This window comes from Schistocerca gregaria, chromosome 1 (assembly GCF_023897955.1).
Source record: "Schistocerca gregaria isolate iqSchGreg1 chromosome 1, iqSchGreg1.2, whole genome shotgun sequence".
Lineage (NCBI taxonomy): Eukaryota > Metazoa > Arthropoda > Insecta > Orthoptera > Acrididae > Schistocerca > Schistocerca gregaria.
In genome coordinates, this window is record NC_064920.1 from 942,428,724 (window position 1) to 942,452,596 (window position 23,873).

Here is a 23,873-nt window from a genome sequence, read left to right on the forward strand (position 1 = left end):
GATCCTCTTACGATCCCACTTGCCAGTCATCTTCTGTCTCCAGCTAACAAAGATGCGTCCCCATGATCACTTTGTTTTCCCTCATTTTCAATCAGTCTGGTTTGATCTCCCCTCTGTTGGTGGCACTCCAGCACATGGGGGACTTATGATTCTTCTCCATGATACTGACCATTATCACCTGATCCTCTTAAACAGTTCTTTCCAAGCTGTTGCTGTCCGTCTTTCCCTTTCTGAATACACTTTCTCTCTTTGTACCGTATACATTCGATCGTCCACACCGATGGCAAGAGCTGATCTCCTTCATCTCCTTGGTCAGCTCCCACCCCTCTATTTGCTGGTTGGGGACTTTAGTGCCCACCTCCCACTTTGGGGATCTCCGCGTCCTTGTCTGCGTGGCTACCTATTGATTGACGTCTTCTACCAAGCGTGTCTTGTTTGCCTCAACACTGGGGAGCCTACATTTTTGTCTGCCTCCACAGCGAATTTCTCTCATTTGGACCTTTCGGTCGGTACTGTTCAGCTAGTTCAGCACTTTGAATGGTTCCCTCTTGCTGATACATACTCAAGTGACCATTTTCCATGTGTCCTTCAAGTGTAGCCACAACTACCATCTATGCGCCTGAGACACTGGAAGTTTGCCCAAGCCGATTGAACACTTTTCTTGTCTCTAGTGACAGTCGATGACCGTCACTTTCCTAGTGTCAACGGATCAGGTCACTGATGTTACGGAAGTTATTCTTACAGCTGTGAAACTTTCAATACCTCGAACCTCTGATTTGCCGCGGCGCCCCCCAGTTCCTTGCTGGAACGAAGCATGCCGTGACACAATACGTGAGCGGCGACATGCTCTTCGCGTTTTCCGCCACCATCCTACTTTTGTCAACTGTATCCGCTATAGGCAGTTACGTGCGCGATGCCATCGTGTCATCCACGATAGCAAGAAGGCTCTTTTAACACCTTCACTCCCTCCTCAGAAGTTAGGAGTCGCATTCGATGGTTATCTGGCGTGCCTAATTTCTCCCCAATCCCTATGCTCACTATCGCACATGACACCATAGTGGACTCTGTCGCAATTTCTTACTCATTGGGCCAACACTTTGTTGAGATTTCAAGCTCTTCTAATTACCTGCCAGCCTTTCTCCTGAAGAAACGTGCAGCAGAAGTGTGACCTATTGCTTTCTTCTCTCACAATAGTGAAAGCTATAATACTGTTTTTCCCATGTGGGAACTCCAACGCGCACTCTCTTCTTCACGCTCTTCCGCCCCAGAACCGGATGTTGTCCACGTCCAAATGTTGCTGCATTTATCATACCATAGTCTGCGTTACCTCCTTTGCCTTTATAATCGAATTTGGATCGACAGTACTTTTCCCAGACAATGGCGGGAAGCTATTGTCGTTCCTGTTCCGAAACCTGGAAAGGACAAACATCTTCCCTCTAACTATCACCCCATTTCTCTCACGAGTAGTTTATGTAAGGTTTTGGAGTGTATGGTGAATTGCCGTTTAGCCTGGTGGCTGGAGTCCCTAAGCCTTTTAACACCTGCCCAATGCGGTTTCCAAAAGCATCGTTCTACAGTTGACCATCTTGTTGCTCTCTCCACTTATATCATGAACAATTTTCTCAGGAAACGCCAAACAGTAGCAATATTTTTTATTCTGGAGAGAGCATACGATACCTGTTGGAGGAAAGGCACACTGTTCTCTTGGGGCTTTCGAGGTCAGCTACCCCTTTTTATTCGTGAATTTGTGGCAGAGTGCACATTTAAAGTGCTGGTGAACACTACTCTCTCCTGTACTTTCTCCCAAGAAAACGGGGTACCCCAGGGCTCCATGCTAAGTGTTGTACTGTTTGCTATCCCCATAAATCCAATTATGAATTGTCTCCCTCTCTATGTTACAGTCTCCCTCTTTGTGGATGATTTAGTGACCTAATACAACTCTCAATGGACCAGCCTTCTTGAATGACGTCTTCAAGGATGTTTCGATCGCCTCCACTCTTGGAGCATCAAAACCAGCTTCCGTTTTTCTCCCAGTAAGACCGTTTGTGTCAATTTTTGGTGTTGTATGGAGTTTCTTCCGCCTTCCCTACATCTAGGCCCTGTCAACCTTCTGTTCGCGGACGTCGCTAAATTCTTGGGACTTATGTTTGACTGAAAAATGTGCTGGTCCTCCCACGTTTCCTATCTTTTGGCTTGCTGTTTGCGATCCGTCAACACCCTCCGTGTTTTGAATGGTACCTCCTGGGGAGTGGACCAGGTGGTCTTTCTTTGCCCATATAGCACCTCAGTGCGCTCGAAATTTGTCTATGGAAGCATAGTTTACTCCTCTGCTCAGTCATTTATTCTTAGGCATCTCAACTCTGTCCGCCCCCGTGGAGTGTGTTTAGCATCTGGAGCTTTTTACACCAGCCCTGTGGACAGCGTTTATGCCGAGACTGCTGACCCTCTGCTGTCCAATCGGCGAGCTGTCCTTTTGAGTCATGCTAGCCATCTGTCTTCCATGCCTTCTAATCCAGCCCATGACCTTTTTTTTGATGCCTCCTTGGATTTATGGTATGCAGGCCACCCTTCCTCTCTACTACCACCAGGAGTCTGCTTCCGTCAGCTGCTACAGTCTCTTTCCTTCCACTTTCGTAAAGCTTTCTTGACAACTGGGGGTACAGCACCGCCTTGGCTCTGCCCCCGGACCTGCCTGCTCTGTGACCTTTGTCAGCTTCCCAAGGATGGTACCCTTTTTCTCGTTTATTGTCTGGCATTTGCTGCTCTATATGCACATGTGAAGGATGCCACATTTATTTACACTGAGGGCTCAAAAACATCATTTGGTTTGGGAGTACTTATATTGTTGGCGTAACCCCTGATCGATTTCGGCTTCCCGACCAGTGTTCAGTTTGTACTGCAGAGCTTTACGCTGTTCTCCAGCCTGTCCAATACATCCGTCGCCATCAGCGGATACAGTATATTATATGCTCAGATTCACTCAGCTCTCTCCTCAGTCTCCAAGCTCTCTTTCCTGTCCACCGTCTGGTCCACTGGATTCAGGACTGCCTCCACTTGCTGCACTTGAGGGGCATCTCTGTGGTATTCCTCTGGATCCCAGGACACGTTGTTATCCATGGAAATGAGGTGGCCGATGTAGCGGCCAAGGTTGCAGTCTCTCTTTTTCAGCCTGCTGTTCGCATGGTTCCCTTCGCCGATCTACAGAGTGTTGTATGTCGTTGTGTTGCTCTTTTATGGCATGCATGTTGGTCTACACTTACCAATAATAAATTGCAGGGGGAATAATTTTGCAAAATTATAATTTTAATGAGTGGAATGATTAATTTTTTTCAGACGTGTTTGGGGAGGGGGGGGGGGGGGGGGGGAAGATGGAGGAGGAGGGAGGCAGGACTCAAGCTGTTAAGCATTGCACAATTTGTTATGGTGAAAAAAATTGTTTCTTATTTGAACTGAGAGATTTTGTTGTTGTGGTCTTCAGTCCTGAGACTGGTTTAATGCAGCTCTCCGTGCTACTCTACCCTGTGCAAGCTTCTTCATCTCCCAGTACCTACTGCAACCTACATTCTTCTGAATCTGCTTAGTGTATTCATCTCTTGGTTTCCCTCTATGATTTTTACCCTCCACTCTGCCCTCCAGTACTAAATTGGTGATCCCTTGATGCCTCAGAACATGTCCTACCAACCAATCACTTCTTCTAGTAAAGTTGTGCCACAAACTCCTCTTCTTCCCATTCCTATTCAATACCTCCTCATTAGTTATGTGATCTACCCATCTAATGTTCAGCATTCTTCTGTAGCACGACATTTCGAAAGCTTCTATTCTCTTCTTGTCCAAACTATTTATCATCCATGCTTCACTTCCATACATGGCTACACTCCATACAAATACTTTCAGAAACAACCTCCAGACACTTAAATTTATACTCGATGTTAACAAATTTCTCTTCTTCAGAAACACTTTCCTTGCCATTGTCAGTCTACATTTTACATCCTCTCTACTTTGACCATCGTCAGTTATTTTGCTCCCCAAAAAGCAAAACTTCTTTACTACTTTAAGTGTCTCTTTTCCTGAGATAATTCCCTCAGCATCACCCGACTTAATTCGTCTACATTCCATTATAATCGTTTTGATTTTGTTGATGTTCATCTTATATCCTCCTTTCAAGACAGTGTCCATTCCGTTCAAATGCTCTTCCAATTCCTTTGCTGTCTCTGGCAGAATTACAATGTCATCGGCAAATGTCAAAGTTTTTATTTCTTCTCCATGGATTTTAATACCTACTCTGAATTTTTCTTTTGTTTCCTTTACTGCTTGCACAATATACAGATTGAATAACATTGGGGATATGCTACAACCCTGTCTCACTCCCTTCCCAACCACTGCTTCACTTTCATGTCCCTCAACTCTTATAACTGCCATCTGATTTCTGTACAAATTGTAAATAGCCTTTCGCTTCCTGTATTTTACCCCTGCCACCTTCAGTATTTGAAAGAGAGTATCCCAGTCAAGATTGTCAAAAGCTTTCTCTAAGTGTACAAATGCTAGAAACATAGATTTGCCTTTCCTTAATCTTTCTTCTAAGATAAGTTGTAGGGCCAGTATTGCCTCACATGTTCCAACATTTCTGTGGAATACAAACTGATCTTCCCCGAGGTTGGCTTCTACCAGTTTTTCCATTCGCCTATAAAGAATTCGTGTTAGTATCTTGCAGCCGTGACTTATTAAACTGATAGTTCGGTAATTTTCACATCTGTCAACACCTGCTTTCTTTGGGATTTGAATTATCATATTCTTCTTGAAGTCTGAGGGTATTTTGCCTGTCTCATACATCTTGCGCACCAGATGGTAGAGTTTTGTCAGGACTGGCTCTCCCAAGGTTGTCAGTAGTTCTAATGGAATGTTGTCTACTCCTGGAGTTTTGTTGTGACTCGGGTCTTTCAGTGGTCTGTCAAACTCTTCACGCAGTATCATATCTCCCATTTCATCTTCATCTTCATCTACATCCTCTTCCATTTCCATAATATTGTCCTCAAGTACATCGCCCTTGTATAGACCCTCTATATACTCCTTCCGTTTTTCTGCTTTCCTTTCTTTGCTTAGAACTGGGTTTCCATCTGAGCTCTTGATATTCATACAAGTGGTTCTCTTTTCTCCAAAGGTCCTTTTAATTTTCATGTAGGCTGTATCTATCTTACCCCTAGTGATATACGCCTATACATCCTTACATTTGTCCTCTAGCCATCCCTGCTTAGCCATTTTGCACTTCCTGTCAATCTCATTTTTGAGACGTTTGTATTCCTTTTTGCCTACTTCATTTACTGCATTTTTGTATTTTCTCCTTTCATCAATTAAATTCAATATCTCTTCTGTTACCCAAGGATTTCTAATAGCCCTCGTCTTTTTACCTACTTGATCCTCTGCTGCCTTCACTACTTCATCCCTCAGAGCTACCCATTCTTCTTCTACTGTATTTCTTTCCCCCATTCCTGTCAATTGTTCCCTTATGCTCTCCCCGGAACTCTGTACAACCTCTGTTTTAGTCAGTTTATCCAGATCCCATCTCCTTGAATTCCCACCTTTTTGCAGTTTTCACAGTTCATAACCAATAGATTGTGGTCAGAGTTCACATCTGCTCCTCGAAATGTCTTACAATTTAAAACCTGGTTCCTAAATCTCTGTTGTACCATTATATAATCTATCTGGAACATTCCAGTATCTCCAGGCTTCTTCCATGTATACAACCTTCTTTCATCATTCTTGAACCAAATGTTAGCTATGATTAAGTTATGCTCTGTGCAAAATTCTACAACGTGGTTTCCTCCTCCATTTCCTATCCCCTCTCCATATTCACCTACTACGTTTCCTTCGGTCCCTTTTCCTACTATTGAATTCCAGAAATCCGTGACTATTAAATTTTCGTCTCCCTTCACTATCTGAATAATTTCTTTTATCTCGTCATACATTTCATCAATTTCTTCATCATCTGCAGAGCTAGTTGGCATATAAACTTGAACTACTGTAGTAGGCATGGGCTTCGTGTCTATCTTGGCCACAATAATGCATTCATTATGCTTTTTGTAGAAGTTTACCCACACTCCTATTTTTTTAATTCATTATTAAACCTACTCCTGCCTTACCCCTATTGGATTTTGTATTTATAACCCTGTATTCACTTGTCCAAAAGTCTTGTTCCTCCTGCCACCGAAGTTAACTAATTCCCACTGTATCTAACTTTAACATATCCATTTCCATTTTTAAATTTTCTAACCTACTTGCGTGATTAAGTGATCTGACATTCCACGCTCCGATCCGTAGAACGCCAGTTTTCTTTCTCCTGATAATGACGTCCTCCTGAGCAGTTCCCACTCAGAGATCCAAATGGGGGACTATTTTACCTGCGGAATATTTTACCCAAGTGGACGCCATCATCATTTAACCTTACAGTAAAGGTGCATGCCCTCGGGGAAAATTATGGCAGTAGTTTCCCCTTGCTTTCAGCCATTCACAGTACCAGCACAGCAAGGCCGTTTTGGTTAGTGTTACAAGGTAAAGTTTCTTGGAAGTCACTGACTGCTCTCATTATCAAACACTGTTGCCCTGGAAACCATTGAGTAGGCAACCTTCAACTGGGTGCATGTTATGTGCCCCAGGATAGTCACATAGTAATATAGATGTGATAATGGACCACTTCTCAATGTCGTAACTATATGCTGAGCAGTTACCTTTACTCCTTCTAGTACTTGATTTATTACAACATAAGAAGTAGTTATGGTGAAAATCAGTATCAGGAGTCACATATCAGTTGAAGAAAGCAGTCTAGAATTAAATTTTCTTAATGGAATTATTGCAACAAATAACATTAAATGATTTATCACCTAAACATTTGTCAAAAGGATTTCATCATATGTTATTAGGTAAGCAAATGGTCACCCATGCAATTACAAACATAAAACAAAGAAAAAGGCAGGGAAGAGATTAGGTTGTTGTGTAATTCCCATGTACTTCATATTCACCAGTGTGACCTGATGCAGAAAAGTTTATTAATAGTTCTTCTCTCTCTTCTATCACATCATTATGAAAAGGTCAGTTGCTACTCACCATATAGTGGAGATGCTGAGTTGCCCAACAAAAAGACTGTCATAAATAAGCTTTCAACCAGCAAGGCCTTTGTCAAAAACAGTCGCACATACCCTTACACAGACGCAACTCACACACACATGACTGCAAGGTCTGTCAACTGAAGCCACATTGTGAGCACCAGCATGATATGAGTGCCAAGTGGGTGGTGGGGGACAGTGAAGTGCTAGTGGGGAGCTTGCAGGGACGAGGTGGAGATAGGGTAGGGCACCTACATGCAGTGGGGAGGTTAGGCAGAGGGCAGGGGAGAGGTTGGAGGGGGGGAGGGAGTGGAAAAGGAGAGAAGTAAAAAGGCTGGGTGTGATTGTGGAATGAGGGCTGTGTAGTGCTGGAATGGGAACAGGGAAGGGGCTGGATGGGTGAGGACAATGCAAATGAAGGTTGAGGCCATGAGGGTTACAGCAATGTAGGATATATTGGAGGGAACGTTCCCACCAGCACAAATCAGAAAATCTGGTGTTGGTTGGAAGGATCCATTAGCACCGGCTCTGAAGCAGTCATTTAAATGAAGGATGTCATCGTGGGCAGCATGCTCAGCAACAGGATGGTCCACTTGTTTCTCGGCCACAGTTTGTCGGTGGCCATTCATGCAGCAGACAGCTTGTTGGTTGTCATGCCCACATAGAATGCAGCACAGTGTCTGCAGCTTAGCTTGTAGATCACATGACATGTTTCACAGGTAGCCCTGCCTTTGATGGGATAGGTGTTGTTTGTGACTGGACTGGAGTAGGTGGTGATGGGAGGACGTATGGGACAGGTTTTGCATCTATGTCTATTACAAGGATATGAGGCATGAGGTAAAGGGTTGAGAGCAGGGATTGTATAAGGATGGCTGAGTATATTCTGTAGGTTCATTGGATGGTGGAATACCACTATGGGATGGTTGGGAAGGATAGTGAGCAGGATATTTCTCATTTCAGGGCATGACAAGAGGTCATCAAAACCCTGGTGGAGAATGTTGTTCGAGTCCTGGGTGGTACTGAGTTAAGAGAGGAATGCTCGCCTGTGGCCGGATGATGAGACTTTGGGAGGTGGTGGGGGACTGGAAAGATAAGGCATTATAGATTTGTTTTTGTACAAGGTTGGGAGGATAATTATGGTCTGTGAAGGCCTCACTGAGACCCTCGGTATAATTCTAGAGGGACTGCTAGTCGCTGCAGATGTTATGACCACAGGTGGCTAGGCTGTACGGAAGGGACGTCTTGGTATGGAATGGGTGGCAGGTATTGAAGTGGAGATATTGCTGGTGGTTAGTAGGTTTTATGGACAGAAGTACTGATGTAGCCATCTTTGAGAGGTGAACATCAATGAAGGTGGCTTGTTGGGTTGAGGTGGGCCATGCGAAGCAAAAGGGGGAGAAGCTGTTGCAGATCTGGAGGAATGTGGATTGGGTGTCCTCACCCGTGATTCAGACCGCAAAGATGTCATCAGTGAATCTGAACCAGGTGAGTGGCTTTAGGATTCGAGATCCTCCAGATGGCTCGTGAATAGGCTGGCATAGGATGCTGCCATGTGGGTGCCCATATCCATGCCACTGATTTGTTTGTAGGTGATGCCTTCAAAGGAGGAGATATTGTAGGTGAGGATACAATTGGTCATGGCAAATAGGAAGGAGGTTATTGGTTTGGAATCCATTGGTCATTGGGAAAGCTAGTGTTCAATAGTGGTAAGGCCATGGGCATTAGGGATGTTAGCGTAAGGGACAGAAACTGTGGAGAGTCTGTGAAGGAAATGATTGATATCTTTTATATAGGAGGGTAGATTCTGAGTAATAGGTAGAATGTGCTCGTCTACGAGAGCAGAGATTCTCTATGAGAGGGCACAGTAAGCGGCCACAACGGGGTGTCCTGGGTGATTGGGTTTGTGGACTTCAGGATGCATGTAGAAGGTACAGGGTGTTTCAAAAATGACCGGTATATTTGAAACGGCAATAAAAACTAAACGAGCAGCGATAGAAATACACCGTTTGTTGCAATATGCTTGGGACAACAGTACATTTTCAGGCGGACAAACTTTCGAAATTACAGTAGTTACAATTTTCAACAACAGATGGCGCTGCAAGTGATGTGAAAGATATAGAAGACAACGCAGTCTGTGGGTGCGCCACTCTGTACGTCGTCTTTCTGCTGTAAGCATGTGCTGTTCACAACGTGCAAATGTGCTGTGGACAACATGGTTTATTCCTTAGAACAGAGGATTTTTCTGGTGTTGGAATTCCACCTCCTAGAACACAGTGTTGTTGCAACAAGACGAAGTTTTCAACGGAGGTTTAATGTAACCAAAGGACCGAAAAGCGATACAATAAAGGATCTGTTTGAAAAATTTCAACGGGCTGGGAACGTGACGGATGAACGTGCTGGAAGGGTAGGGCGACCGCGTACGGCAACCACAGAGGGCAACGCGCAGCTAGTGCAGCTGGTGATCCAACAGCGGCCTCGGGTTTCCGTTCGCCGTGTTGCAGCTGCGGTCCAAATGACGCCAATGTCCACGTATCGTCTCATGCGCCAGAGTTTACGCCTCTATCCATACAAAATCAAACGCGGCAACCCCTCAGGGCCGCTACCATTGCTGCACGAGAGACATTCGCTTACAATATAGTGCACAGGATTGATGACGGCGATATACATGTGGGCAGCATTTGGTTTACTGACAAAGCTTATTTTTACCTGGATGGCTTCTTCAATAAACAGAACTGGCGCATATGGGGAACCGAAAAGCCCCATGTTGCAGTCCCATCGTCCCTGCATCCTCAAAAAGTACTGGTCTGGGCCGCCATTTCTTCCAAAGGAATCATTGGCCCATTTTTCAGATCCGAAACGATTACTGCATCATGCTATCATGCTATCTGGACATTCTTCGTGAATTTGTGGCGGTACAAACTGCCTTAGACGACACTGCGAACACCTCATGGTTTATGCAAGATGGTGCCCGGCCACATTGCACGGCCGACGTCTTTAATTTCCTGAATGAATATTTCGATGATCGTGTGATTGCTTTGGGCTATCTGAAACATACAGGAGGCGGCGTGGATTGGCCTCCCTATTCGCCAGACATGAACCCCTGTGACTTCTTTCTGTGGGGACACTTGAAAGACCAGGTGTACCGCCAGAATCCAGAAACAATTGAACAGCTGAAGCAGTACATCTCATCTGCATGTGAAGCCATTCCGCCAGACACGTTGTTAAATGTTTCGGGTAATTTCATTTAGAGACTACGCCATATTATTGCTACACATGGTGGATATGTTGAAAATATCGTACTATAGAGTTTCCCAGACTGCAGCGCCATCTGTTGTTGAAAATTCTAACTACTGTAATTTCGAAAGTTAGTCTGCCTGAAAATGTACTGTTGTCCCAAGCATATTGCAACAAACGGTGTATTTCTATCGCTGCTCGTTTAGTTTGTATTGCCGTTTCAAAAATACCGGTCATTTTTGAAACACCCTGTAGGTGTGCAGGGAATGGTAGGGGTGAGCAGAGAGATGGGCTCCGGTGGAGAGGTTCTGGAATGGTCCTAAGGATTTGAGGAGTGACATCTCCACCACTGGAACACGAACCTCTCCTTCGAGTTTGGACTAAACACAGATGCATATATGGATATCAGATCCTTGCAGGTATACATGGGATTTCCACGAATGGAGCTACCTATACCAACCCAGACTCAATGATAAAGCGTTTTGCCGAGCATTATGCTTGAACCTCTGCGCCTGAGAATTACTACCCCATCTTCTGTACCCTAAAGCAGCAGGTGGAACAACAGTACCTATCTTTTATTACACACCACCCTGAGACATGTAATGCTGCTTTCAGTGAGGGGGAAATTCTGAGTGCCCTTGTGCAATGTTCTGACTTAAGACCTTGGCTGTTTCCATCACCAAATAATTAAACATTTATGAGTGGACTACTAACAGCACCTCCTTGCTGTCTTCAACCGTATTTGGAGCGAAGGTGAATTCCATTGCAATGGCATGTAAGTATCATCGTTCCTCAACCACTGACAATTTGGTATACCTGGATTGTGCCATCCGAATGGCCTTCTGCTGCAGTCATCACCTTGTTGCTGTCTTTTTTTTTAATCTGACGAAGGCCTACGACACAACTTGGGGGCACTACATTGTTGCTACATTACATGAGTGGGCCCTCCGGGGCCTGATCCCAATTTTTATTCAGAATCTTTTTGTCGCTCTGCATCTTAGAGTTTGAGTTGGTGCTTCACACAGTTACTCCCATATCCAAGAGAGTAGGGACCCTCAGGGCTCTATACAGAGCATCTCACTCTTTATAGTGGCCATTAATGGTCTCGCAGCAGCTGTGGGATCCTCAGTATCACCGTTCTTGTATGCTGATGACTTGCATTTCCTTTTGCTCATCTACTATTGGTGTGGCTGAACATCAACTGTAGGGAGCCATACAAAAGGTGCAATCATGTAGTAGACTATTTTCTCCTTTTAGGACTGGCTTTTGATACCCCCTTAACTTGGCTTCCCCATCTTCATCAGTTTAAGCAAAAGTGCTGGCAGCACCTTGACATTCTTTGATGTCTGAGTCACATCAGCTGAGGTGCAGATCGCCCTACACTGTTGCAGCTGTACAAAGCTCTTGTACATTCTCGTCTTGACTATGGGAGCCTGGTGGATGCTAGACCCTATACACTACCATGGAGTTCAACTTGTGACAGGAGCTTTCTGAATGAACCCTGTGAACAGAGCCTACTCGTGGCACCAGTGGTTCCTCTATTGTGGATCAGGCAACAACTACTGCTTGCCAATTACACTGTGCCCATTTGCAGCTCATCTATACGTCCAAATTACCATCTTCTTTTCCCTAACACAGCGATCCATCTCCCTCAATGGCGGCCCAGACCTGGAGTTACAATTGCAGTCTGTGTCAGTTCCATTCTCACTGAACTCGAGTCTTCCTCTCTACCATCTGTTCTCTGGATCCATTCATGCATGCTTCCATGGTTTATACCTCAACCACAGCTTCGTTTGGACCTATAACAAGTCCCAAAAGGCTCAGTACATCCTGAGGCCCTCTGCTGCCTCTGTCTCTCTATTTTTGATGTGTCCCAGGATGCAGAGGCAGTTTACATGGATGACTCAATAGTTGATGATCACATTGAGTTCACTTAAGCTCATTGCAGGACATACTGAACAGTGCTCCTTGACAGATGGCTGCAGTGTTTTCACTGCAGAGCTGGTAGTCATCCTTCGCACTCTTGAGCATATACGTTCCTGTGCCATGGGGTCCTTCCTCATTTGTAGCACCTCCTTGAGTGCCTTACTAGCTCTCGACCAGTGCTATCTTCATCATCCTTTGGTAATGGCCATCCAAGAGAGTGTTTACATCCGCTAATGATGTGGACAGCTGTGGTCTTTGTATGGACTCTGAGACACGTCAGAATCCCGGAAAATGAGCTTGTTGACTGGGTAGCCAAAGAAGCTACTCGTAAGCCAAGTCTGAAGATTCGGCATACTGGAAAATGATCTCTGAACAGTTTTATGACGTAAAGTTTTTCAGAATATCACACTGGATGACACACCCTAACTACACCCAATAAGTTAATGTGTTATAAAGGAGACACAAAAGTCTGGAGATCATCCATACATGCCACTCTGAGGGACTCCATTGTCCTTTGCCTGCTCCGCGTTAACCATACAGCCAGCCCATGGCCATCTGCTGTATTGTTTTAACAGTTTCTATTGCTTTGTTCGTATTTGTTAATGTTTTCAATCATGACTTGATACTTTGATTTTCTACTTCAGTGTGGTTACACACAGTTTTTTGCATTTTGCTCCTTCCATGGATTTCAGGCGATAGGATTTTTTGGGGTTATTGTTTTAATCTGAGACCTGTGTGATAAGGAAAAACAGTACTGATAACCACACAGTTTAGTCCCTTTAATGTACAAACCAACCAACAAAGCAGCATCATATCTGTTTTCCCTCTATACTTTACATTCCCCATTGTAATTGATCAACTTGTTTTGCGATTATTGTAGGTGTAATACAACTTAAGTGACAATTTCATTCTTAACAATGGTAACAGCACTGTTAATACAGTAAGCTAAAATCAGACAGATTACATTCAATAAAAGTTTGAGGGAATCCCCTTTAATAAATCAGCAGTGCCACAGAGTAAAGTAATACATTGAGTGTTGCCTACTATAAATTATAGGGTTACCGTCTTAAGTTCAGTTTTGTCCTAAATACTCCTAAACATCTGGCAAAATAGAATAGCCCTAAACTCCACATAATATAAGACATTTTGCACTAAAAAGGTTGAAATCCCTAAAGGTGGGAATGCTGGATGCACTCTTGAGGTAAATACATCACTATGAAAGCTTCTGCTATACCCTTTCCATCATAAGAATAAACCTGACGTAAACAAACACAAATGCAATGCTTGGTCAGAAGCTGCAGCACATGTACACTGGTGTTGTTACACTCTTGGAAGTAGGTCCTACTTATGTATTAGATGAATTATTGCTAAGTTATGTTAAATGAAACTTAAAGTGATTTCTGGCGTTCCCCATGGTAGTGTTATAGGCCCTTTGCTGTTTCATATCTACATAAATGATTTGGGAGACAATTTGAACAGCCGCCTTAGGTTGTTTGCAGATGATGCTGCTGTGTATCGACTAATAAAGTTATCAGAAGATCAAAACAAGTTGCAAAACAATTTAAAAAAGATATTCAAATGGTGTGAAAGTTGGCAGTTGACCCTAAATAATGAAAAGTGTGAAGTCATCCACATGAGTGCTAAAAGGAATTCATTTAGAATACTGCTGTGCGGTGTGGAATCCTTACCACATAAGACTGATGGAGTACATCGGAAAAGTTCAAAGACGGGCAGCACGTTTTGTATTATCGCAAAATATGGGAGAGAGCGCCACAGAAATGATACAGGATTTGGGCTGGACATCACTAAAAGAAAGAAGTTTTTCATTGTGGCGTAATCTTCTCATGAAAATCCAGTCACCAAATTTTCCCTCCAAATGCAAAAATATTTTGTTGACACCGACCTATATAGGGAGAAATGTTCACTACAATAAAATAAGGGAAATCGGAGCTCATACGGAAAGATATAGGTGTTCGCTCTTTCCGCGTGCTATAGGAGACTGGAATAACAGAGAATTGTGAAGGTGATTCAATAAACCCTCTGCCAGGCACTTAAGTGTAATTTCTAGAGTATCCATGTAGATGTAGAAGTTATTCAAACGTACTAACAGCCATCAATGTTTTTCTTAACCATGCTTTAGCTACGTAGTTTTTATTTCAAAAATAGTGTACAGCCTCTGCAGCGTTGTACACTGATTGTTGTGCTGTTGAAGCGCAGCATGAAAATGGCTGAGGCTGTTTCCTGTTCTGTAGTGAAACATGCATGTGGAACACGGTTAAAAAGTGCTGAGAAATATGTTGTTCGTAACGTTTTTCATAAATTTACAGAGATAATTGACTTTGAAGTTTTCTGATGGACTGTACTAGTTACAGTTGAGACACAAATACTCAACAGATGTGTAGCGGAATTGGTAGTGTAACAGTTATAATATGTCAAGTCATGGTTCACTGGTTCAAATCTTGTTTGTCATTTTTTCTTCTCATTCAATTTGAAATACCTACATCTCATAGTTGTAAAATTCATCATCATTTTTTATGAATAATGCACATCTTATTTCTCAATTATCAATATTTTATGGATCACACTTCATAAAAGTTGCTTAAATTAAGAAAAATAACAGTTTATTTTTTTAAGGCAAATATGAAAAACCAAACAATCATTATTCAGACTACATTCATCTTTTTATACCATAGATGTAGATAAGGATCGTAGAAACATGAAAAATAATCATTTTCACAGCATCGAGTGCACCATAAAAATGCTGCATTTTTACATTTGCCACTGTAGCATTACAGTATGAACCAAACAGAACTGATCTGGAGCCAAGTTACGGGATTTGGCCCGAGAAGTAACTAGACTGTTAATCTGCCACGCATACTTAAAGTAACGTACGTATCTTTTTCACACTTCACTGCGAACTCTGGCAGGATATAGAATGTCTTGTCATAAAAGAAGATGCAGCTCTTGTTCGAGTTCGTGGATTCTGTTGTTAGACTCGTTATCAATGTAACAGGTGCCATTTCCATAACTGAAATGTATTTCTTGGATTCGGATAAGGAAGGAGCTCTAAGAGGTTACCAGATGACTGACTGTTATTAATACCTTCAGTGGCTTCAGTATTCAACACTGTGGTGAAATCCCCATGGTTTATGTTTGCATTAGACACAGCTCACACAAAAAAATTACCCAATGCTTAAGTTAGAATTTTCATCACTCTTGTTTGCAATTAGAATACTGTCAGGTGAGAATGAGTGCATTTTATGATTTCCGTCTGGTCACCTAAGAAGTTCGTGGCAATGCTGAAGTTTTTCCGAATATTATTTCATTCTCTTTAAAAATTAAATGACATTCGAAGCTATAGTTCTCTTTGCTCGTTTCTTTTTACGTCTGAACTGCAACTGCTCACATCATTGCAGGTTAGTTGGACTGCTGTCTGGCCAGTGCTGTCCAAGTTTAATGCACTGGTAAAGCTGTTGTCCCACATTTTCACTCAGTCTACATGCGTGAAACACAGCATAAAACATATCCTTATGATCGTACGTCAGAGGAAGACAATGGCAAACCACCTCCACTAGGACTTTGCCTTGTACGGTGGTGCGGGTCTGCCGCATCATTCCCTTATGCTCTGTCATGGAGTATGGAACTTCATCATCATCATTATCATACTTGACTGTACTGGTCACAGCTTGGCTTCCAATGCGATTCATGCAGACATGGAAGAATACACGACATAATGTTTACATAAGGTTTATTCTTATGATGAACTGACGATAGCATCAGGTACTTCCCGTGTGCATTTGGGAAGTTTTAATATTTTTACTTGCATGTGAACATCTCAAAAGTGCTACTGTTTCTTTTTTTCTTTTTGTTAATACTACTTAGACATTACGCATGTCTAATTACAAAATTGCATTTTTGTGCAGTTAATCCAATCATGTAAATATACAATAAGATTCTAGAACCAACCCAAAAATCCAATAGCAATCCAGAATTTGTTCTAAATGCTGTGAAGGCTGTCAGAGTAGGAAAATTAGGTATTTGCAAACCTTCAGAATGATACACGGTTCATTAGGTAACATTAAATGACATTCAAGAACAGATACAAATATTAAATATGTGGCTAAACAGCATTAACTAAGAGTGAGGATAAAAATCTGGTTGAGGGAACATTATGTTGTGCAAAATGGGTTTTCCTTTGAGAAGTAATTATGTTAGGGACATCATGTAGGCATCTCTTAATCAAGCAGGGTGGACTGAAAAAAGATTTCATGACAGTTGACCTGATCATGAGTGGGGAAAAATGTTTTTGAGGGGTAGGGGGGGGGGGGGGGGGGGCTACAGTTAGAGTAATTGAAAATGAAAGAGGGCAAGGATATCAGTTATCTGAGAAACAGTGAGTGATTATTTTAACAACGTTAAAATGTCCTCGCATGGTGTTCCTTCCTCCAATATTATAAATTATGATGAGGCCAACTTTTGTGATTATCTTAGCCAACTGAAAGTAATGGTGAACAAGGCACAAGACATTCTGAAAGGATTGTGGATAGTTCTAAGTCAAGTATCAGTGGCTACAGATGGTGCAATCCTACCACTTTACATGGTGTATAGGCCAAAACATCTCTATGAGCTGGGACTGAATAAGGTTTAACTGGTGCAGGAATCAGAGTGGTTGGTTTGACTTGACAGTGTTTGGATCCTTGTTTACTCAGATTGTCTTGACTATGTATGGCATTTAGAGAGACCAAAACTGATTGTAGGTGACAATCTCGCGAGTCATTTGTCAATAAGCGTTATCAAAATGGGCCAGGAACATGAGAATTATGTTTTATACTTTATCACACTGCATTGTAAACTGTATCTTCATTTGACATTGTCAATTGCTGTAATGGACTAAAGACAATAAAAATATGTATTATTATTATTATTATTATTTCTTTCCTTTCTCAGATGTTATGTCTGGTTAAAAATGGAAAGTGACACGGACCTTGATCAAGCGTGGCTTCCTTTTAACTGTATGGTATATGTTACATTGCATTTAGGAACTTTCCGGGAATTGAACATGTATCAAAAATTACAGATTTCTGTAGTTGTATATATACGTTTGGATGTAGGTGTATTGCGTTGATGTACTGGTGGTATTATGTGGTATGACTCCTGTAGTTGATAGTATAATTGGTATAGTGTCAACTTTATCCTGATGCCACATGTCCTTGACTTCCTCAGCCAGTTGGATGTATTTTTCAATTTTTTCTCTTGTTTTCTTCTGTATATTTATTGTATTGGGTATGGATATTTCGATTAGTTGTGTTAATTTCTTCTTTTTATTGGTGAGTATGATGTCAGGTTTGTTATGTGGTGTTGTTTTATCTGTTATAATGGTTCTGTTCCAGAATAATTTGTATTCATCATTCTCCAGTACATTTTGTGGTGCATACTTGTATGTGGGAACATGTTGTTTTATTAGTTAATGTTGTATGGCAAGTTGTTGATGTATTATTTTTGCTACATTGTCATGTCTTCTGGTGTATTCAGTATTTGCTAGTATTGTACATCTGTTTGTGATGTGATCTACTGTTTCTATTTCTTGTTTGAAAAGTCTGCATTTATCTGTTGTGGTATTGAGATCTTTAATAATATGCTTGCTGTAATATCTGGTGTTTATTGTTTGATCCTGTATTGCAATCATGAATCCTTCCGTCTCACTGTGTATATTGCCTTTTCTTAGCCATGTGTTGGATGCGTTTTGATTGATGTGTGGCTGTGTTAGATGATATGGGTGCTTGCCATGTAGTGTTTTCTTTTTCCAATTTACTTTCTTCGTATGTGTTGATGTTATGTGATCTAAAGGGTTGTAGAAGTGGTTATGAAACTGCAATGGTGTAGCCGATGTATTTATATGAGTGATTGATTTGTGTATTTTGCTAGTTTCTGCTCGTTCTATAAAGAATTTTCTTAAATTGCCTACCTGTCCATAATGTAGGTTTTTTATGTCGATAAATCCCCTTCCTCCTCCCTTTCTGCTTAATGTGAATCTTTCTGTTGCTGAATGTATGTGATGTATTCTATATTTGTGGCATTGTGATTGTGTAAGTGTATTGAGTGTTTCTAGGTCTGTGTTACTCCATTTCACTACTCCAGATGAGTAGATCAATATTGGTAGAGCATAAGTATTTACAGCTTTTGTCTTGTTTTTTGCTGTCAATTCTGTTTTCAGTATTTTTGTTAGTCTTTGTCTATATTTTTCTTTTAGTTTTTCTTTAATATTTGTATTATCTATTCCTATTTTTTCTCTGTATCCTAGATATTTATAAGCATCTGTTTTTTCCATCGCTTCTATGCAGTTGCTGTGGTTATGCAATATGTAATCTTCTTGTTTAGTGTGTTTTCCCTTGACTATGCTATTTTTATTACATTTGTCTGTTCCAAAAGCCATATTTATATCATTGCTGAATAGTTCTGTTATCTTTAGTCATTGGTTGAGTTGTTGATTTGTTGCTGCCGGTAGTTTTAGATCATCCATATATAGTAAATGTGTGTTTTTGTGTTGGTATGTTCCAGTAATATTGTATCCATATTTCGTATTATCTACCATGTTGGATACTGGGTTCAGAGCAAGGCAGAACCAGAAAGGACTTAATGAGTCTCCTTGGTATATTCCATGCGTAATTTGTATTGGCTGTGATGTGATATTATTTGAATTTGTTTGGATATTAAGTGTGGTTTTCCAATTTTTCATTAATATGTTTAGGAACTGTATCAATTTAGGATCTACATTGTATGTTTCCAATATTTGTAGTAACCATGAGTGGGGTACACTATCAAAAGCTTTTCGGTAATCAATGTATGCGTAGTGTAGCGACCTTTGTTTAGTTTTAGCTTGATATGTTACCTTTGCTTCTATTATCAGTTGCTCTTTACATCCTCGTGCTCCTTTGCAACAGCCTTCTGGTTCTTCATTTATAATTTTGTTCTGTGTTGTATGTGTCATTAATTTCTGTGTAATGACTGAAGTTAATATTTTGTATATTGTTGGTAGGCATGTTATGGGGCAGTATTTAGCTGGGTTTGCTGTGTCTGCTTGATCTTTAGGTTTCATATAAGTTATTCCATGTGTAAGTGTATCAGGGAATGTGTATGGGTCTGCAGTGTAACTGTTAAATAATTTAGATAGATGTGAATGTGTTGAGGTGAACTTCTTTAGCCAGAAATTTGCTATTTTATCTTTTCCAGGGGCTTTCCAATTGTGAGAAGAATTATTGCTTTGGTGACTTCATGTTGCAAAATTATCACTTCAGGCATTTGTGGTATCATCTTGTATGTGTCTGTTTCTGCTTCTATCCACTGTGCATGCCTGTTATGTTGTACCGGGTTTGACCATATGTTGCTCCAGAAGTGTTCCATGTCTGTTATGTTTGGTGGATTGTCTATTTTAATGTGTGTGTTGTCTATTGTCTGGTAAAATTTCTTTTGGTTTGTGTTGAATATTTGGTTTTGTTTCCTTCTATTTTCACTTTTTTGTATCTTCTAAGTCATTTGGCCAATGCTTGTAGTTTCTGCTTCTTTTCATGTAATTGCTCTATCGCTTCATGTTGTGAGATTTTACCTAACCTTTTTCGTTTTTTGTCTGATATTTCATTTCTTATAAAGTATGTTAGCTGTCTGATGTCTTTTCTCAGTTTTTCTATTCTGATCTGTAGCCTGTGTTGCCAAGTTGGTTTTGTGGGTTTTCTTCTGTGTTGGTTCTGATCTCGGCTTAGAGTGTATATTTGGTGTAGTGAGTGCTCCTATATAAACCAGTATCTGTAACTCTTCCATAGTTGTATTTTCATTTATTTTGTTGTGTATGATTGTGTTGATTGTTGTTATTGTTGTTTCAACTTGTGGGTTATTTGGTGGTCCATGTAAGAATGGTGTATTTGTGCCTTTGTATTCTATATATGTCAGCTGAAATTTTTCTTCTATATCTAACATGTGTGTCACTTCGTGTTCTATTTGTGCTTGTTCTGGTGGCTGTCTTAAGATTTCGTTTTCCTCTGATTGTTTAATTGATAGATGGTGTTCTTTGTTTGTTTGCACTAGGATGTTTGAGTCCATTACTGTATTTTCTTCTTCTTATGATTGCATATTATTTTGTTCCAGTATTTGCTGTACTTGTTGTTTGATGTTTTCTAATTCTGATTGGGGTATCCTGTTATTTTTTATTATTACATGGATCTGATCAGCTAGTTGTTGTTCTGTTAAAATTTTTAATTCTGGGTATCTGGTAATAAATGTTGTGTATACTTGTGATCTGTTTCCAGTTGTGTTGGTTCCTAAGTTTGTTGCTTGGTAGTAACAGAACATGAGGTGTCGGTTAACTTCATCTGACCATCTCATCCTCTGTCTTTGTTTTCCTTCTGGAGTGGTTGCAGGAAGCATATCCTGCAAAACACCTCTATTTGGATTTAAATCACTTTCCGATTGGCTAGCAGTGTCGTTACCATTGTGGACGGGCATAGGGTTCAAGCGTCGTCCCTAACCAGGACAGCGCTTGTCCGAGGCTTCATTAGTTCTGTCCTGAACCAACTAATCACGCTAAAAGGGGGGTTAGCCCTATTAGTGGTTTGTTCTTTTCGTCGCCTTTTACGACTGGTAGAACATACCAGAGGCCTATTCTTCTTCCGGGCCTCCACGGATTATTATTATTATTATTATTATTATTATTATTATTATTATATTTATTATTATTGTGCTTGTACCACCTAATTCTACTCTTCTGAGTCAGCTACTTGATATGGCCTTTTTTAGACCTCTAAAACTTACCTGGAGAAATGTGATAGATGACTGTAAAAGAAAGAATAGAGGGGTGATAGCAAATACAAATTTCCTAAGTTCTTGAAAAGAATTTTTGAAAAGATAGATATAACTTCTAACTCTAATATTTAAAAAAAAAGAAAAAGAAAGAAAGAAAGAAAGAAGAGAGAGAGAGAGAGAGAGAGAGAGAGAGAGAGAGAAGTTTCTTAGACAGCAGCCTTTGAAATGCAGTTGAAACAGGTTTGCTCTAATGAAGCAAAAGGAATACCATTCTGAGAAAATCACTTAATTGTCAACTCTAGGGACTTTAGTGAAAGTAATAGTATATATCAGAGTGGTTTCTATACGGTCAGGCATCACTCAGCACAAATTGTCAACTTTCGCCATTGCACTGCAACACTGCCCTGTGTGTTAGCCATCATGGTTTCCCATTTCCTTCGCTTTCCCCTTCCTACATTTCATGTTTACATGAAAGTGATAGTGGCAGTGCTGAAAGCAGGGTGTCCGTACATTGTGATTCTTTTTCCATCTGCAAAAACATCTAAGGTGATGTAGAACAGTGAGAGTCAAACAAAGATACAGGAATGGACAAGGTAAAGGTTGAAGGCAGACAAGAATTCAGTAAAAATGATTTTATTATTGTGAAATTTCCAACAAAAGGTTCAGTTTTTTCATTGGTAAAATTGTTAAAACCTCTAATGACACTTACTAAATGACATGTACAAAATGAAATTCCTGAGAAAGTTCTCGATGGTAATGTTTACTTTGTATTTCCGGAAATTGGAGATGCAGCTGACGTAGAAAGTGCCCAAATCAATTAAAAACATTGTGACACAACATGGAAGGTGCAGTAAATATATATGTTAAGGGATAGATGATTATGATCTTGAGTAAATGTCTTTCATGTTGGCTGTGTTATAGAATTACTGAAACTGATTTTTTTTTATCAACTTTCCTGAATGCAGGTATTTTTATAGCAGTAATATTGGAATTTAATGTACCTATGAAAACTTGTTTGGGCTAGAACATGTAATAAATCCTTGTAAATACACCAATATATTTGTTTAAAATTGAAGATAGTGATGGGATTAATTCCACCTTGTGATGTGAAATTCATCTGGAGTTAAATTAAAATAATAAATGCAATTATGGCTACAATATAAATTAATATGTGAATATAACGTCATCAAAGTTGTACACTTAACACTTCAAACTAGTTATGCGATATCGCCACAGCAAATGAATGATATTTAAAAAATACTGCTATTTTGATTGGCTTCACCTCAGTTTACCTCTGTGCAAGACATTTACTTTGGCTATGGCTATGGTAACCCCTTCAGGTCCATATTATTTGAAAATCAGCATTAGTTCCATCAGTCACTACTTCTTTTGTGTGTGTTTTAAAGTTTTGTAATATATCATACATAATGCACATACTTTCTAATCAGTTTGCAAGTATTTTGAACGATTTGGGATTTACTGATGTTTAAAAAAACAATAATAAACAAATGGATGCACAACATTTTCTTATAAGCTTATTCAGATTCCGGTACCATTTACTCTCACAGTACACGTGTGAAGGAGACCAAATTTTTACCATATATGTGTGACATGATGACTAAGAAACTAGACCCATTTAATTCCCCACATTAAGTTTAGTAACCATAGAAAATTATTATTATATTGTATGTATTAATTTTTTTTTAAAGTTTTTCCTAATTACAAATTTTATTTCTCTATAATTCAGTTAGTTTAGGTATTCTAGACAGGTATAGACAGTTTGCAAGTCAAAGAAACAAAATAGTGCAATGTATTTCAAACTTAAGGAAATATGAAACTTCCCAGCAGATGAAAACTGTGTGCCCGACCGAGACTCGAACTCGGGACCTTTGCCTTTCACGGGCAAGTGCTCTACCAACTGAGCTACCGAAGCACGACTCACGCCCGGTACTCACAGCTTTACCTCTGCCAGTATCCGTCTCCTACCTTCCAAACTTTACAGAAGCTCTTCTGCGAAACATGCAGAACTAGCACTCCTGAAAGAAAGGATACTGTGGAGACATGGCTTAGCCACAGCCTGGGGGATGTTTCCAGAATGAGATTTTCACTCTGCAGCGGAGTGTGCGCTGATATGAAACTTCCTGGCAGGTTTTCTGTAAGGGGCATGACTGTGTAGATGACTGTAACTGTAAAATTTAGTATACAATGGTCATTTTGCATTCTAAACTATAAAGTATATACAAGTGTAATCAGAAAAGACTATATAAATTAATAAAGTTTATAAAACATTATGATTTTTCCATCATCAAAAGTACAGTGTCCTTAAGAATACATTGTACATATAGGTTTTGGATAACTTCTGTACCTAACTACTTTTCAGTCTCATTTTCTGCTAACCTCTATCTAGAGAAACATTTAGTTTAAAAAATTAGCGTCACCATTTTTAATTATATTTAAAGAGACAGAAAAAATTTCTGGCACTTGAAGACATTTTGCCATTGTTTGTCTCCAGCATTTAGGCAACTGACCTAACTATTGTATAAAAAACAGTATTCACCCCTGAACATGCCACATTCCTTTTTTCCTTCTCTTATGCATATTCAAAATTTCATGTAGAATGTATTGATGAAATACATGAAAAAGGAAAATATATTTTGTACATCTTTTTATATTATATCTGCAGCACGCTATGTTGAGAAAACAATTCAGAACTTAACAGATACTCCATATAATATTACCACTGAAGTGCAAATCACTCAACAGTTTGCATATTGCCAGAAAATGTTTATTTATAAAATTCAGTGAACTTTACAAATTGTAGAT

The 23,873-nt window shown here is 40.3% G+C and overlaps 1 protein-coding gene and 1 non-coding gene across 3 annotated transcripts in view; one reads left to right on the forward strand and one right to left on the reverse strand.

Moving 5' to 3' along the window:
• LOC126275840 (protein DPCD) overlaps positions 1-23,873 on the forward strand; it is a 40,865-nt gene that overhangs the window by 14,068 nt on the left and 2,924 nt on the right. The gene's annotated exons all lie outside the window — the stretch shown is intronic.
• On the reverse strand, positions 22,910-22,984 carry Trnas-uga (transfer RNA serine (anticodon UGA)). Its single transcript has one exon. It is a non-coding gene; the product is annotated as a tRNA-Ser (tRNA).